The sequence below is a fragment of the Perognathus longimembris genome, chromosome 7 (genome assembly GCF_023159225.1).
Source record: "Perognathus longimembris pacificus isolate PPM17 chromosome 7, ASM2315922v1, whole genome shotgun sequence".
NCBI classification, from domain to species: domain Eukaryota; kingdom Metazoa; phylum Chordata; class Mammalia; order Rodentia; family Heteromyidae; genus Perognathus; species Perognathus longimembris.
Window position 1 is genome coordinate 41,960,089 of NC_063167.1, and position 16,056 is coordinate 41,976,144.

The following is a 16,056-nucleotide window of genomic DNA, read 5'->3' on the forward strand; positions in this document are numbered from 1 at the left end:
TCTGTTCATCTTTAATTAAGAGAAACTGAATGGAAATGTAAGCCAAGGACACAAGAATCAGAGAACCTGGCATGGCACTGTGGCTTCATTTTTTAAAATTTGACATAGATGGCATGGGTGTGCATTACATAATTCGTGTAACCGAAATAACTTGTGATATTTTCTTGCAGAGGTTCTACATACACTCAGACTAAAGAAACCAAAAGCTTGAATTTGGGCCAGAATTGATCTTTAGATTATTGTCAGACTGTGTACTTGTGATCACATTTGCTTGCCTCATGGTTGAGGAAGACGTGTGTATATCATTGCCAGTATCTAAATCAGGTATCTACATTTTTAGTACACACTTAGTAGGTATGTAGAAGATTTACAGCTAGGGTGTAGGCATCTATGTTTAATGCCCTTGAATTGTAACAACTTCTCACCTCTGCCCATCTTATCTGTGTCTTGTCAACTTGGAAAGAGTTTTAAAAATAAACGTTTAAAGGAAGAAGTCAGCCTGAGTTGAGGACTGGTAGTTGATTCTCATCTCAAAGGAACTCAAACTGTATAGATAGTATACTTGGCTCCTCAAGGCCAAGGAAAAGGAATTCCTCCCTTCTGCTTTAATTTTATGATTCATGTAGGTCAAATCACATTTCTTTGGTTTAAGTCTTGTGTGCATTTGGTGGTTTCATTTGTGTTCTGTAATATTTATAATTATATGAGATGACAAGGTGGAATTTACTTAATTGCAGAGTTTTCCGTAGTGTCTGTAGTAACATCCTAATAAAATAGTATGAAATTCAGTTAAGTAATGCCAAACGGGGCATTGCTTCCCTTGCACAGGCTTACTAAACTTGATGTATTCTTATGGCACGTCTCCAGAATGTAGAAGAAACACATTTATCTAGGTGATTAGTATTCTTTCTGTCTGCCAGATTTAGGGATTGTTTGGAAATATTGTTAGACTCACAATCAACGTCTGTTGCTACACAGGATTAAGCATTCCAGGCAAACTCTGGCCGTTTGGTTGTTCTTATGTCCACTTATTTCATGTCTGTCATGTTAGTGACAGTTTTCAGTACCATAGCTGCCATCAAAAGTAGGATAAGCTAGCCAGGCACCTATGGCTCATACCTCTAATCCTAGCCATTCAAGAAGCTGAGATCTGAGAATCATGGTTCATAGCTAGCCCAGGCAAGAAAAGCCATGAGATTTGCGTTTCTAGTAAACTACCAAGAAGTCAGAAATGGAGCTATGGTTCAAATGGTAGAGCACTAGCCTTGAGGGGGGAAAAAAAAATCAGGGACAGACAGTGCTCTGACTCAATATCTTGAGTCCTCCAAGCCCTAGGACTGGCACAAAAAACAAAAACAAACAAATATGATAAGCTTGTGTGTGAAGCCTTTGGGAAAGCACTGTGTAGTCATTTCTAGTTCCATCCAAAAAGATGTTCTTGGAAATGCCTTTAAAAGTGAACTAGAGATAGAAAAACAGGACGTAAGATTATCACAAGAAATGTACACACTACCCTACTATGTAACTGTACCCTTTTTGCACAACACCTTGTAAAAAAATTTTTGTGTTCAATTAATAAACAAATAAAAAAAAAAGAAAAAAAAAGTGAACTAGATACCATAATATGCCCACTCCAGTTTGAGTTGAAGTTTTCACGTACTGGCTCTTCTAATAAGCCTTGTTGTTTTTTTTCCCCAATACTTGAGCTGATTCTAAATGTAAGGAAAAGGAAAATTGTGGGACAAATTCAAGAAAGTTCCAAGGCAGGAGGTACTTTTCAATTGGCAATTCCCTGGATCATCCATTTTACAGTGTCTCATTAGTGCCTTGCAATATATTTTGTTAGCAGTGTTTACTAATCATAATACCGGGGATAGTCTTAAGAATGTCAAACAAATTTATGGTAACAGTGTTAGCAATTTGTAAGGTTCTAAATTGACCTCAAGGACATTAGGAAATCAAATTTAAAGCATTGCATTGTCTGTTACTCAATGGTGAAGACTGAGGACAGCGTGTGACTTGTGTACTGCAAATGATGCAATAGCTAAATATTCCAGTGTGAGTTAAGGTTGATTAGAGGATCATCTTTAACTCTGCTTGTCCCAGGCCCATTTCAGTTGTTTTTCTAAGTAATACTCTATGCTCTTATTGCTTTTTTAAAAAAAAGGCTCCCTTTTGGGCAAGTAAAGATCAAAGCTTGTTTTTAGATTGAAATTAGTAATCATATGCTGAGAATGAATGAGTGTACTGAGATAGAAAAACCTCAAAAAAAAAAAACCCTCCAGAGAATAAAATAAGTTAGCACGAAGCCCGAAACAGACCCACAAGAGTTATAGATGAAAAAAGTAAGAATAAGGCAACTTCCTTACATTTTTGCCCTGTAAATTTTTGCTGAAAATTAAGACATTTACTCATCTGGAATCACTTTTTACCTCATTAGCAGGAAATGGGGAATATACATTCAACACAAATAGGGTCCATTTTATGAGACAAGAAATGCACACTCTATATATAGATACGTAAGAGAAAAGAACCTCCCTCCTTTTCTTACATAGTATTGTGAAGACATAGCTGGTACTGGCATTCTAAGTAACCTTCAATAGTGTGATTGTGTATCCTTGCCCTGCCCCCCCCCCCATAAATCTTAAGAAAGATTATTAGCATACCTTATCGGGGAGCAGTTGAGTACAGCCTCTAGTATTTTGGTGAAAGGAAACATTCACTGGGTGGACTTTGGTAATGATAGCATGTGGGACTGGCGTAGAATTGCTCTTCCATTTTCTTTTGATCCTAAAATTAGCTAACAATGTTTTTTTGCTCCACTTCCGTTGTTTCAGTAGGGAAGATGGACATACAGGTGGACCATTATTCTGATGGGCAGCTGGGAGCTGGGACTGCATTCTGTGAGAAGAAAAAAATTCAAGTAAACAAATAAATAAAAACAGACCAAGGAACCATAGAATGTTACCAGGTTTCATTAAACCCAAATTTTAGCTCTAAATCCTAGACAAGATGTATATTCTGTGATTGGGAGTGGACCTTTCCTATATTTACAAACTAAATTTATTACTGTGTCCTCTTGTTAACTTAGGAGGGATGTATTTGTGGCTTTTTTTTTAACACTACCAATGGGAACATTCTGTATTATGCTTTCTTTTTATTTATCTAGATGCTCATATAATTCCTGTTAAGTCTGCTAATGTCATAACATACAAATATACAAGGAAAAACATTAATTCATTGTTAGTAACTGAAATGAAGTATATGAATTGTATGTTTGGCAGTTTAATTGCCATAAGGGTCATATTTTAAAGTTTTTTACTAATTTGCACATATCCTAGAGTTTACACAAGCTTACTGCCAGTCTCATTAGCCAAATACTCTTCTTGATATTTGGTCCTGACATACAAAATAGATGGCATTGAATTGACATCAGGGATGCGTTTGTAGCACTATGGATTTTAATCACTCATCTCAAACATAGGAATTACAAAACACCTTTCGTTAAATATTTTCTTTTTGTGGTGCAACTGGGGAGGACCAAATTCCATCCCTAAATAAAGCTTCTAGTTGGTAAAAATCACAGGAGAATAGAACTTACAGTCAAGAACCTGTTTCAGAGTAGATTTGGCATTTTTTTGACTGTTCTGGATACATCCTCATTTCTACGTAGTACATATATCTTTGGATCCAGGAGAAGTGAGAATTGTAGTACCTTTGATTTCTTCTAGAACTATTCCCTATGGGACTTCTAACACTAATCAGCACTCTTTGCTGACAATAATCTACTTAAATGATATCCTAGTATCAGAATCCCTTAATGGAATTATCATTGTACTTTGCACATGCCTTCCATTCTAAAGCTAGTCTTCTATTCAGCGTCAGTTTTCTATTCCTTTAAATCATTTTTCTAATGGAGACAACATACAAACCATGCAGGTTAGGACTCATAGTCATGGCTGGGAGTCTACATGGAGTAGGGCTGGTCTTGACACACAGTGTCTTACTGGAAACGGTTGCAGCTTCCCATAAGAATGCCGAGAGTACAAAAAGAGGACCCCCCCCTCTTGTGATCTCTCTGGTTTATGTAGTTTTCATTGAGTTGGAATTTATTTGAGATGATTAAAGACATTTTGCAGAGTACTCAAATATAGGTGAAAGAATTTCAAGTTTGCTCATTTTGGCATAATTTTAAAACAAAAGTGTTACTGTTGGATCTGGGCATGTGATGGGTGAATGAGTGTTTCAGTGAAATGACATGTCTGTATAATTTGGAGAGTAATGATGCCTTAGAACGAGAATAAATCTGGAGCCAGGGAAAGGCTCCATATTCTAGATGACTGTATGCTTCCTCATAACTCTGAAAAATAAATCAAATATTTATTGATATGAATTTATTGATATAAATATGGGTTGGGGGAGAGCTAGATAGATTTGGTATATATTTCTGAATAAGAATATTAGCCTTAATCTCTTTCTTCACATTGCATATGATATTTAATCCATCATCTTTGTTTTAAACAAACAATACACAAGCTGTTGCTGGCATTGGTATAAAGCTGATGGTCCATCTGGAGAGCAGGAATATAGATCAGGAAAATAAGAGAAATGAAGTTGGGTGCAAGGGCGGATTTGCATGTGTAAAACCTTGCTGTTTTACCAGCTTTTGACCAAATTATTTAGTACTAGGGAAAACAAATTCCTTTTTCTCAAATCGAGTGTCTTTCTGAAGGAAGAATTTTCTAAATGTTGTATGAAGAACAATTGGCTTTGAAAGACAAGTAAGGAGCCATTCTGATGATCTTTTCATCTCTCTCTCTCTCTCTCTCTCTCGCTATGAGTGTCATCTGGGGGAGTTAGAAAGTATTGCTCGAGGATTTGGCTTTTGTTCTAGCTGCATGATCATTAGTCAGTCTTCTAGGTTCTATGTCTTCAGGATACTTTGGTCTCAATCACTTAGCTACCATTTACCAAGGCAAATGTGAGAATTTTCTCTGACCAACCATTTAGATAGGATAGGTTGAGTAGGGCTTGAGTCCTATAAGTCAAGATGTTCTCAAGGTCTTGCAGTAGAGTAACATTATTGCTGAACAAAACTGTGAGTGCAGTAGGTGGGGTAGGGGCTCACAAAGGAAGGACAAATTAACTGTGGAGCAGACAGCAAGGTTTGTGTTATAAATCCTTCCTGAAGATTTTCTATTTTGACAGGCAGAGGAGCAGGCATTCCAAGCATTTGAATGATGAGAGGTTCAGAACAAATTACCAACAAAGGTCTTTCCAGTTTCATATTTGTAGGGCTATCAATGTAAAATTCTTTGAATAACTTTTCACTGATGCCTTATTTTCTGAAAAGTGTTCATTGTCATGGTTGAAAGAAAATAAAAATAAAGGAAACAATGATTACGTCTGTTGATAAAATTGGGGCTGGATGGGAGAAGGAAGCTCGTTTTATTTTTTGTAATTGCTGCCCTGTTTGAAAGACGGACTGGCATAGAAGGTGACAAACACGGAGTAGAGGCCTTCCTTGTTAGCTCCAGGAAGCAGCTGTGGAGGGAAGCCCTGTGACCCAGTCTCCCTTTACTGGAGGAAGGGATCCAGGTGGCCATGTGAGAATGTGGCTGTGTGCAGAAGGCTTCTGAAATGATGAGAGAGCCTTGCAGCTCCAGAGCAGCCCAGTTACTGGGTCACACCCACTGTCCCCGTGTCTCATCAGTAGAGTGAGAATGTGCTGCTGCAGGGTTGGGATCACCTGGGACTCTTCTTTCCCCTTTACATTTGTCATTTAATTTGTTAAAATCAGTGAGGGCAGTGACCACCTGACAATAGAGATACTCTTCCTCCCTTCCTCCTCTCTTCTCCTCTCCTCTCCTGTCCTCTCCTGTCCTCTGCTCTCCTCTCCTCTCCTGTCCCCTCCCCTCCTCTCCTCTCCTCTCCTCTCCTCTCCTCTCCTCTCCTCTCCTCTCCTCTCCTCTCCTCTCCTCTCCTCTCCTCTCCTGTCCTCTCCTGTCCTCTCCTGTCCTCTCCTGTCCTCTGCTCTCCTCTCCTTTCCTCTCCTCTTCCCTCCCCTCCCCTCTCCTCCCCTCCCTTCCTTTCTCTCTCTCCCTTCATCCCTCTCTTCTTCCCTCCCATACCGCCCTCCTTCCCTTCATCCTTCTCCCTCCCCCATATCTCCCATCTCTCTCTAAAGAATTCTTACTGAAGATGATGTATGAACCCACAAGTGAGAAGTAAAACTTGAATATATCATTTTAGTTATTGTTGTTTATGAATAACCAAAAATTTATTCACATTTGACATTTGAGCTGGCATTTTTTTCCTTCCCAAGATGACAGTAGGTCCCGCTGTGTTATATACTAAAGCAAAGACAGACCAGTCCTTTGCTTTTGTCCCAGTTGGTAGTCATATTTTGCCCTCTTGCCTTTTTCATTTAGACCTTATGGTATTTCCTAACCCTCAGACTGTTTTGAAAGGCTTTGATTAAAATATGCTGATAAAAGAATTTGATAACCAAGTTAGGAACAACAAGGCTATCTGGAGAAGAGAGAACCATTTGGCAGCCACACAAATTCTATTCAGAACACACAAAGAGATCCTGGAACGTTTATAGAGACTCGTGTTAGGGGAATGGTATGAACTCAGGTTACCTGCAGAACACGGTCTCATATGGAAACACTTAAGAGCTTATGGAAAATTCTTTGAAATATAGTGGAATGGGAGCTAGCAAGCATATTGTATCTAAGAAGGAAAATGAGAGCTTTCATTTTGATTTTCAGGTGGCTGCTGGAGGAAAGGCAGTACTTTCTGTTCCATACACGTAGAAAAACAAGTTATCACCTAATCACAGTTTTGCTAACCAAACCTCTGACTTAAAAATTAGAAGTCATCATGTCTAACTTCCTTCCTCTGTAGGAATCTCCCAGGATACTCTTGAAGGAAAGTGCCAGAATAGAGGGTGGAAATGTTAAATCCCTAATATCTGTGGGGAACTAGAGCAGGCTTTTCATGGTCTATCTTTGACTTAGGAATGTGTGTGTTTTGTCATCTCCAGCCTACCAATGAGGAAACTAAGTTATATAAGATAATGAAAGTTGGCCTCAGTTCACGTATCTAGCTTGAGGCAAAATTGAAATTGAAACCTTGGTCTACCTTTTGCTCTACACTGCAATGCCTCTCAGGGTGAAGGAGGGCTCCATTCCTCATTCGGCACCTTCTTCTGTTTCAATAGGGCAGATTGCTAGGAAGAACTCACTGTTATTTAGCTGAAATCTGTGACCCATTAGCATCTCTTATTGGTCCTGGTTCTACATCAGGATTAGAATGTTGGTGGGTTTCTCTTTCCTCAGAAAGGTATATTTGGAACACTTGCTGCCAATATAGTCTTGCCAACTTGCACTGTGAATCTTTTTTGAAGGTGAAATACACCCCCCCCACACACTATGTACTTAAATATTCTCTTGATTATAATTCACTTTTCAACATATAGAGCTCTTTTAAAAATCCTAGAGGTCTAGACTTACAGACTATGAATGCTAGAAGATAACTTAGTTTCATTGTTGCCTGCATGCTTTGTCAGTCAATTATTAGTATGCCAGTATTCAAAGAATTCATAAAAATTAGAAATGGGGCAAACAGTGTACTTTTGTGGAAAGTCAGTGACTATTACCAGATTAGTAAAACAAACAAACAAACAAACTTACTATCTTAAAAAATTTAAGAAGATCTCAGAGTAGGAAACTTCCTTCAGATTGAATTATTTGACTTCTTTTGAGGAGGCTTCCTAAATGACCACTAGCTCATATGGCTAGGCCATGCGTAAATCATGTTTCTTTGTCTAGAAGACAAGGTAACTGCCTTACTACAGTTGAAGGTTGCAATACTTTAAAAAGAATATATAGCTGAAGAAAAAAGGTTAATATAAACCCCACCATAGATGTCATTGAAATAGGCATTGGCCTTCATGAGATGGGAACTAATTACTTTATTCGCAGATGAAGAAGATTTTCAATGTTCCTAACTTAGAGAGATCAGTTAATATAATTCCCTGTATTCTATAGTTATAGACACTCATGTGCTGATGGAGAAGTGACTTGAGTCAGAAAACCAAGAAAGCAGAAATCTTTCCAACAAATGTTGGTACTTTTTTTGTACTTTTCTTGTTTTAATCTTGTGAATGTAATATTAATTAAAGGACATAGCTAAACTACATAAAAGTAGCTGAGTTGCCCCAGGTTGAGCCTACATCCAGATAACTGTGTTTTGTAGGATAGTTTCCATGCAACTGACATATATGTACAGAAAGATAACAGCAATCTTTTCTAATCTGAACTTGGGAGTTCTTTGCTACATTTCCCATTAGGGACATTTTCCCAGGAGAGGATATAGTGATAATGAGTATGTTAAACAAACAAAACACACATTAAATAATGTTAGGGAAGTTGGTAGCCATCTAGTCCCTCAGAAACTAGCCACAGCTGGCCCTGGAGGAACTTGTATTAGAACTTGATATGCAAGGGAATTGACCAGTGTGACAGTTCTTCTGTTGGCATGAAGAATCTTTCTGTATTCTCCTTCCACATTGTCAAATTCAGTGTCTTCGCTTCAAGCATCATATTCTTTTCTCACTGGTGTAGACTCTAAGGTTCCTTATGCTCAGGAATTCAAAATAACTTCATGGAAGTAAGAAACACTGACAAGACCAGCAGCCCCTTTCCACTTTGCTCGGCCTTTACCAGGGTGCTTCATCTCTCGGCGGCTAGTGAAAGACTGCTAAGTAATATCAGAGAGACTCCTGTTTTTACAACATCTGCATACCAAATATAGGTTGAAGACAGTTGATACCTTAGTGGACAGATAGAAGACATACTCATTGCCCTGTAACTTACAGATCTTCCGTAACCTTCTTAAACAAAAGAGAAGTTGCTACTTGTACCCAAGGGAAGAGCAAGTTAATGAATAGAAAAGACAGAATTTACTTAGGAAAACGGTGAAATTAAGCTCTGGACAAAACATGCATCAGTGATGCATAACATTTTTGTTAATTGGGTCTTAACAGGTTTCTGACTCATGTGGTAATCAGTGTAGAAGTGGGTCATACTAGTCCATGCCAGTGGCACATCCTGCAGCTCGAAGAACTCTTACCTACTTGGGCATATACACCTGAGTTTCTGGGGGCATACATTTCTATAGCTTAATTTAGTTCTCCATACACTTCAGTGGTTAAACCTGAGCTAAATTCAAAGAGTTTTGTTTCCATTAAGAAAATGAATCTTTCATGTGGACCAAGGTCAGGTTAGTTAATTTGTTTGCTTTTATTGGAATAACTTTTCCCATTCCAATTCATCACTTAATTTTAAGTGGTTCTACTAAAATACCTGTTAAAGTCACTTACATTCCTCACAGACCAGGGCTATGACAGGTTCATTTAACTTTCTTTTTTCTTCTTAAGATGTGAAAGGTAGCTTTTCTGGTCATCAAATCGTTTTCCCTTGTGTTTAATTTCCCAACAGTAGAGGAGCATTTTATATAATATTAGTATGAAATCAAATTCTAAAGAGACCAGACGGAGTTTTCATAAGAAACAAAATGAATTACAATATAAAAATGCACTTTCTGTAGTAAAGCATTTCTTAAAAAAAAAATAGAATTTAACATGACTTCTGGGGGCTAGTGGCTCATGCCTGTAGTCCTAGCTACTCGTGATTGCAGTTCAAAGCCAGACCAGACAGGAAAGTTCAGGAAACTCTTATCTCCAGTTAGCAACCAAACAGGTGGAAGTGGAGTTGTGGTTCAAGTAGAATACCAGCTTAGAGCAAAAAAAGTTAAGACACAGTGCTCAGGCTCTGAGTTCCAGCCCCAGTACCAGCACAAACCAACAAGATTACAACATAATTATTTTCTTCCAAATCTTTTTTCTGTTCACTTCATTCTCTTCCTCCTTGATGCATTTTCTAGCAACTCGCAGTCAACTCCTGCTAGTAAAGTTAAGTGCGATGCTATCACTCTAATTAGTGGTGACAAAAGATCAATTAATGTTATAATTAAAAACAGTGTCTAGATCTGTTGTTTGTGATGAACAAATGTGATAATTACTTTGTTCATTGACGTCGATGTGTTGAATTTCCTCTCCACATTTTAAGGGGATGCATTTTAGTGCTGATGTGTGTATTTAACTGTGGACAGTAGGAACAAAGCAAGCATATTAGGAGAGAATAGAGCCCCTAATGTCTAAGCTAAAGCCATATTTTAACGTACTTGACACCTTTCCTTGGTATAGGATGCTTTATCAGCAACTTGTACTCACTGGGTCTGGAGCCTCAAGCTTTTAATATTTTATCACTAAATGCTTAAGTGTTTATGTTGCAAAAAGAGAAGGGGAAAAAAAGATTCCCACTCCAAGTGACTCTCCAGTCACGTGACAGAGTGCTGTGAGGTAGCTGTATCATTGACGATTTCGGTTCCATTTATGGCAATAATTTTCAAGTTGATGGAGTGTAATGGTGAGGATGTGATTTTGCAGATCTGCTTGGATTGTCTTCTGATCAAGAGCAAGCTGTTTTTCCTAGTCTCTAGGCCTGGGAAAGCTCTGTTACTGCTAGAAAAGTAACCGTATCTCTTTTCTGAGTTGTTGCCAAGCAGATGCAGACTTTTGGATTGTGCCCAGAAAACTTCTACAGCTGATACTTGGGAGACTTGTCGCTACTTTTGGCTCTACTGGCACCTATTTAGAGAGCCAGCGAATGTAGTTTTATATTGGGAGGTCACCATTTTGTACATTTCGTTAAGAGCAATTAAATGTAGGTAAGCTGATTAGTAAAGATAAAGTAAGCCCAATTTGCCCTTTAAAAATAGTGAAGATATGTTGAGCTTTGTTTATGCTATTGGAGGAAAAAAAAATCAAGAAAATCACTTTAAAAAGTCCTCTTAGAGTTCAGATAGCCCTAAAGTAAGTGTTAAGCAAATCAGTCCTTTACCGTTGCTAAAAGAATCTGCGTTTCTAACTTTACTTCATCAATGGATCATGTTTGGGAGATCCACTTGAGCAGGGTTTGGTTTAATTTTAAATTCTTAGATTACTGGCTTCTACCATAATGTTTTAGTATTATTTCCCTGATGTTAATGTTATAAAAGCTATTAGAAATGAAGAAACATCAATAATATCAATTCCATTCATTTAATAAGAAACAAACATTTTCTGCAATATCAGCTGAAAACCCCAAAGCTCAGAGCATAACCTCAGGTAGATGATAGCTTCTGAAATCCTGTAAGCTGCAAAGGTAGTGTGCTTGTGGCACAGTCTGCTCCAGGAAGCAGACTAACTCTGTGGCTGGCTAAAAAAGACAATTAAACAAGGAGAGAGGAACAAAAAAACTCGAATCTGTTTTTTTTTTTTTTTTTTTTTTTTTTTTTAGTAGGAGTTGGAAGACTAGAAGCAGCACAACACTTTAATATACATATTAAAAACTTGCAACAAACCATGGATCATACTAAGGGATTACTGAAGTTTAGAACATGGCTAGGGGTATAGATGTCAGATTTTCTTACACAATAGTGGGTCTTTTGTTTCAGAGTTCACCCTTGGCAAGCAGCTCCCTACCACTGCGTTAATTTCCTGTCCCTGATCTTTCATTCAGCAACAGAACTGGAGATGGGAGCAGACATCCCCCCCACCCCCGTCCCCCAAGCCTTTTAAGACTGTGCTTTGTGTAGATTAAAAAGAAGAAAGAAAAAAAGGAACATTTTTTTTTTCTCCAAACAAGATGTCCCTGTGCAAGCTCTAAGATTCTGTGAGGGAGCCTAAAATGATCTGACCCCCCCCAAAAAACCTCTCCATAGTTTTGAATCTCTCCTTCTTTCACAACTTTTATGGCCATTTCTTCCTTTTTCTCCAGCATGTGAACCCATGTGTAACAGAAATAGATGTTAGTTGGCTATTTGCTTGGATTGTTTTAAAAGGCTAGCTGGGTGGAGGAATGAGGAAGGAAGGGAGGCGGGAGTGGCTGGGGTTTATTTGTTCTGTGTTGACCTAATGAGTGCAGTTTTTAAAATATAATAAATATTTATATGTGATCTTAATTTTTAATGAGTCTCATAAACTGGCTGGTATAGAAAAGTGTATGTGAAGCCATATATTTTATGCTATAGTTATTGTAAATATATGCATATGTATCCTGGGATGCTTTATGGAAAAGGGGACTTAATGGTTTTATTTACTTGTTTTCCTAGTGTCTAGTACTATGCCTGGCATATAAGTAGCCTTCACTAAGTACTTGTGGAATGGGAAGAATGAATGTGAACACCAGCTGATAATGGGAATAGCATCAAGCTGGAACTTTGAAGACCTGGTATAGCTCCGTCATGGCTGATAAGAAGTTGATGAAGTCAGAAACATTTCATGTCTTTGTTTCTTTCTCAAGTAGTTGAGAATAGCAACTTGTACTTCTTGCCTTTTGTAGGATTTCATAAGGATTGCTTGATACCTGAGTGATATAAAAAAATGCTCTGGAAACTATAGGGTGCTTTAAAGAAGAGACAGAGGAGGTGGGGAGAACGTCTGCAGAAAATCCTTTATCTCTTTGCTTCTCAATTTCTTTTCTTAGGAAAATCAGATTATTTAAATCCCATTATGCACAGCTTTCCTCTGTTCCTATTAAGCCTCTGTATTCCATTACCTCCAGTAAATCAGAAAAAGGTGGTGAGTCAGGCTGGTGAGAAAGGTGGGGTCTGCTGGCTCCTCTTGTCCCCTTTCCTCCTTGGGACTTGAAATTCTTTTTTTTTTTTCTCCAAATGTTTATTATCAAACTGATGTACAGAGAGGTTACAGTTTCATACATTAGGCATTGGATACATTACTTGTACTGTTTGTTACCTGGTCCCTCGTACCCCCCCTCCTCCCCCTTTCCCTTTCCCTCCATGAGGTGTTCAGTTCACTTACACCAAACAGTTTTGCAAGTATTGCTTTTGTAGTTGTTTTTCTTTTTTTACCCTGTGTCTCTCAATTTTGGTATTCCCTTTCAATTTCCTAGTTCTAATACCAGTATACATGGTTTCCAATATACTCAGATAAGATTACAGAGATAGTGTAGGTACAACCACGGGAAGGTGATACAAGAACATCGTCAATAATAGTAGCTACAGACTTGAAATTCTTGATTGCAGGTCTCATGAAGCTTCCTACCTATATAAATGCGACTCAGTCTCTTAATTAGGGTTACTTGTTTATTGGTAATATATAGATTGATGATAATGCATTTGACATAGAGACTAGCTCAAATCACTGTCATGGATTGCCTATAGGATTTTTTTTTTTAAAAGATACATTGTTGGAAACCAATAAATAGTTCAGGCCAAGCTACTCAGGAAACTAAGATCTGAAGATTCCAGTTTGAAGCCAACCTAGGCAAGAAAGTCCAGGAGACTCTTATTCCCAATAAGTCAGCAAAAAGCTGGCTCAAGTGGTAGAGCTCTAAGCTTGAGCAAAAAAGCTAAGGGGCAAACCCCTTCTGTTCAAGCCCCAATACCAGCACCAGAAAAAGAAAAATAATGTTTGCAGCATATGCTTACACACATGTGTGTCCACTGCTGAAATGCTCATCTGGATCAGGAAAAGATAGTAAAAGGTAAGACAGACGATATTGGAAAAGAGAAGAAAGGACATCATCAAGACCATTGTTTTTCATTTTTAAATCCGCTCAAGAGTTAATACCTATTTGTTCTCTGCTAGTATTTATGATTGGGATCATAATTTTAAGTATTGAGTAGCAAAATATGGTAGTCTTTCATAATTACATTTTTAATTAGGAAGAAAACCTGTTAACTCTTCAGTGGACTTTAAAAGCTTCGTGGAACTTTCAGCTTCTAAGAGATAGGTAGTCCAATGCTCTCAGCTGGTTCTTGTGAGAACTCTGAGGCTTGAGTAGCCCAGACTAGGAACCTCAGGGGAGATGACACCCTGAGTCACGTTACAGTCAGGAATGTGACAGGCCTCAGGCCCCTAGATGTGTACTGTTCCTTCTTGTTACTTGTTTAATTTTCTTAAAAGTAAACAATGCCCAGTTGGGGGAGCTTTCCAAAATATGTTCATCTTGACATTACATTTGTTAAATGACAGTTGTCCAGCTTTATTAACTAGAAATCTAAATTTCAGAGTAATAAAACAGTAATGTCTATGTGCCATTTGGGGCTTGAAATACCTGTGGATCACATATTTTAATTTTTTTTTTTTTTTTTTTTTGCCAGTTCTGGCACTTGGACTCAGGGCCTGAGCACTGTCCCTGGCTTCTTTTTGCTCAAGGCTAGCACTCTACCACTTGAGCCACAGTGCCACTTCTGGCCATTTTCTATATATGTGGTGCTGGGGAATTGAACCTTGGGCTTCATGTATGGGAGTCAAGCACTCTACCACTACGCCATATTCCCAGCCCCACAAATTTTAAATCTTAAAAACTATAAACATAATCTCCTTTATTTTAATGGCAAGAAGTATTGAAACAAATATAATCTTTCACTGTCACTTACATCCAGGTAGCTTAGAATATGTGCTGCTTATTGAAAGAATTGTTCAACTTAAACTCAGGAGATATATTACAGCATGTAATATGCCTACATTTACCCATGCATTCTTTTTTGGAAACCTGATCTTACTTAGGTCTGCTTTTCACAGATAGGCTAGGTTAAGTTATGTTAAACATCTTGAATTGAGACTTGATTCACCATGCTGCAGCCTGGCTTTCTTTCTTGATTAGCTTTAATCAAACTCTCCGCATTCCATGACCTTAATAAAGCTATTTTTTTCCCGACAACTGAAGATTGTCTTAACAAGCACTACTCATCTTGTGCTGAAATGAAGGCCGAGTTAAGATGAGGGTTAGCTCCTCATTAAAGTCCACAGCATGGAGTGTAAGAGGAAATGATGAAATGGTGCCCCTTGAAACATCTCTGCTTTAAATTTAATTAGACAAATTATACGCAACTAGTAGATGCCCTGGGAAGGCAATCAACATTAGGACTAATAAAAAGCCTGAATAGTATAAAAGGGCTGGTGTGTGTGTGTGTGTGTGTGTGTGTGTGTGTGTGTGTGCTAACACTTATGAGGGGTGAATTAACACCGAATACAAAACAGAAAAGTGGGTGAATGTCAATATTGATTCAGAAATTAATTTTTGTTACTCTCCTCAGTATAAAAATTATAGGTTTACTTAATTCTTTCAAAGTTTACTAGGTTAACACATATGCACAAAGTATCGGTTGCATGTTTATATGCTGTGAGACTATTAGAATCTCATTTTGGACTTCAAATTCTATTATGTCCCCTAATATGTATATATATATATATTTTTTTTGCCAGTCCTGGGGCTTGGACTCAGGGCCTGAGCCCTGTCCCTGGCTTCTTTTTGCTCAAGGCTAGCACTCTACCTCTTGAGCAACAGCGCCACTTCTGGCTTTTTCTGTTTATGTGGTACTGAAGAATCGAACCCAGGGCTTCATGCATGTTAGGCAAGTGCTCTACCACTAAGACACATTCCCAGCCCTCCTAATATATATTTTTAATACATGTGACTTGGACCTCTGTGAATTTCAGTTTCATCATCTATAAGGTGATGGAAATAATACTTTAATTGAAAACATTTGTTGAAAGTTAAATGAAATTGCATTGTAAAAGTGGGATGCTTCGAAAGATGCCTTGCCCATGGATTAGGGGCTACATGCTTAAAGGAACTCCCATTTAGTTCAGAGTGGGTTGTTTCATGATGTTGGAATTGGACCCAAATCCTCAAACATATTTCGCAAGTGCACTCTTGCAGAGATGCCCTCTCCTAGCCCCAAGGGTGGTTTTAAATGAAGTGTCTTCCAAATATGTGAGCTGAATTTTGGATGTAAATACTGTGACATATCTTATAGAGGACTGAACTGATAGCTTATGGGGGAGGGAGGGGAGGATGAATCAGACATATGAGGAGATGATTTGGAGCCTTGAACATCCAAAGTGAGAGAGGGTTCAGTTGTGTTATGCATACACCTTCTTTTTTTTTTTTTTGGCCAGTCCTGGGCCTTGGACTC

General features: G+C 38.2%; 1 protein-coding gene across 5 annotated transcripts in view; it reads left to right on the forward strand.

The window, feature by feature from the left end:
- Nfia (nuclear factor I A) overlaps positions 1-16,056 on the forward strand; it is a 378,241-nt gene that overhangs the window by 40,574 nt on the left and 321,611 nt on the right. The gene's annotated exons all lie outside the window — the stretch shown is intronic.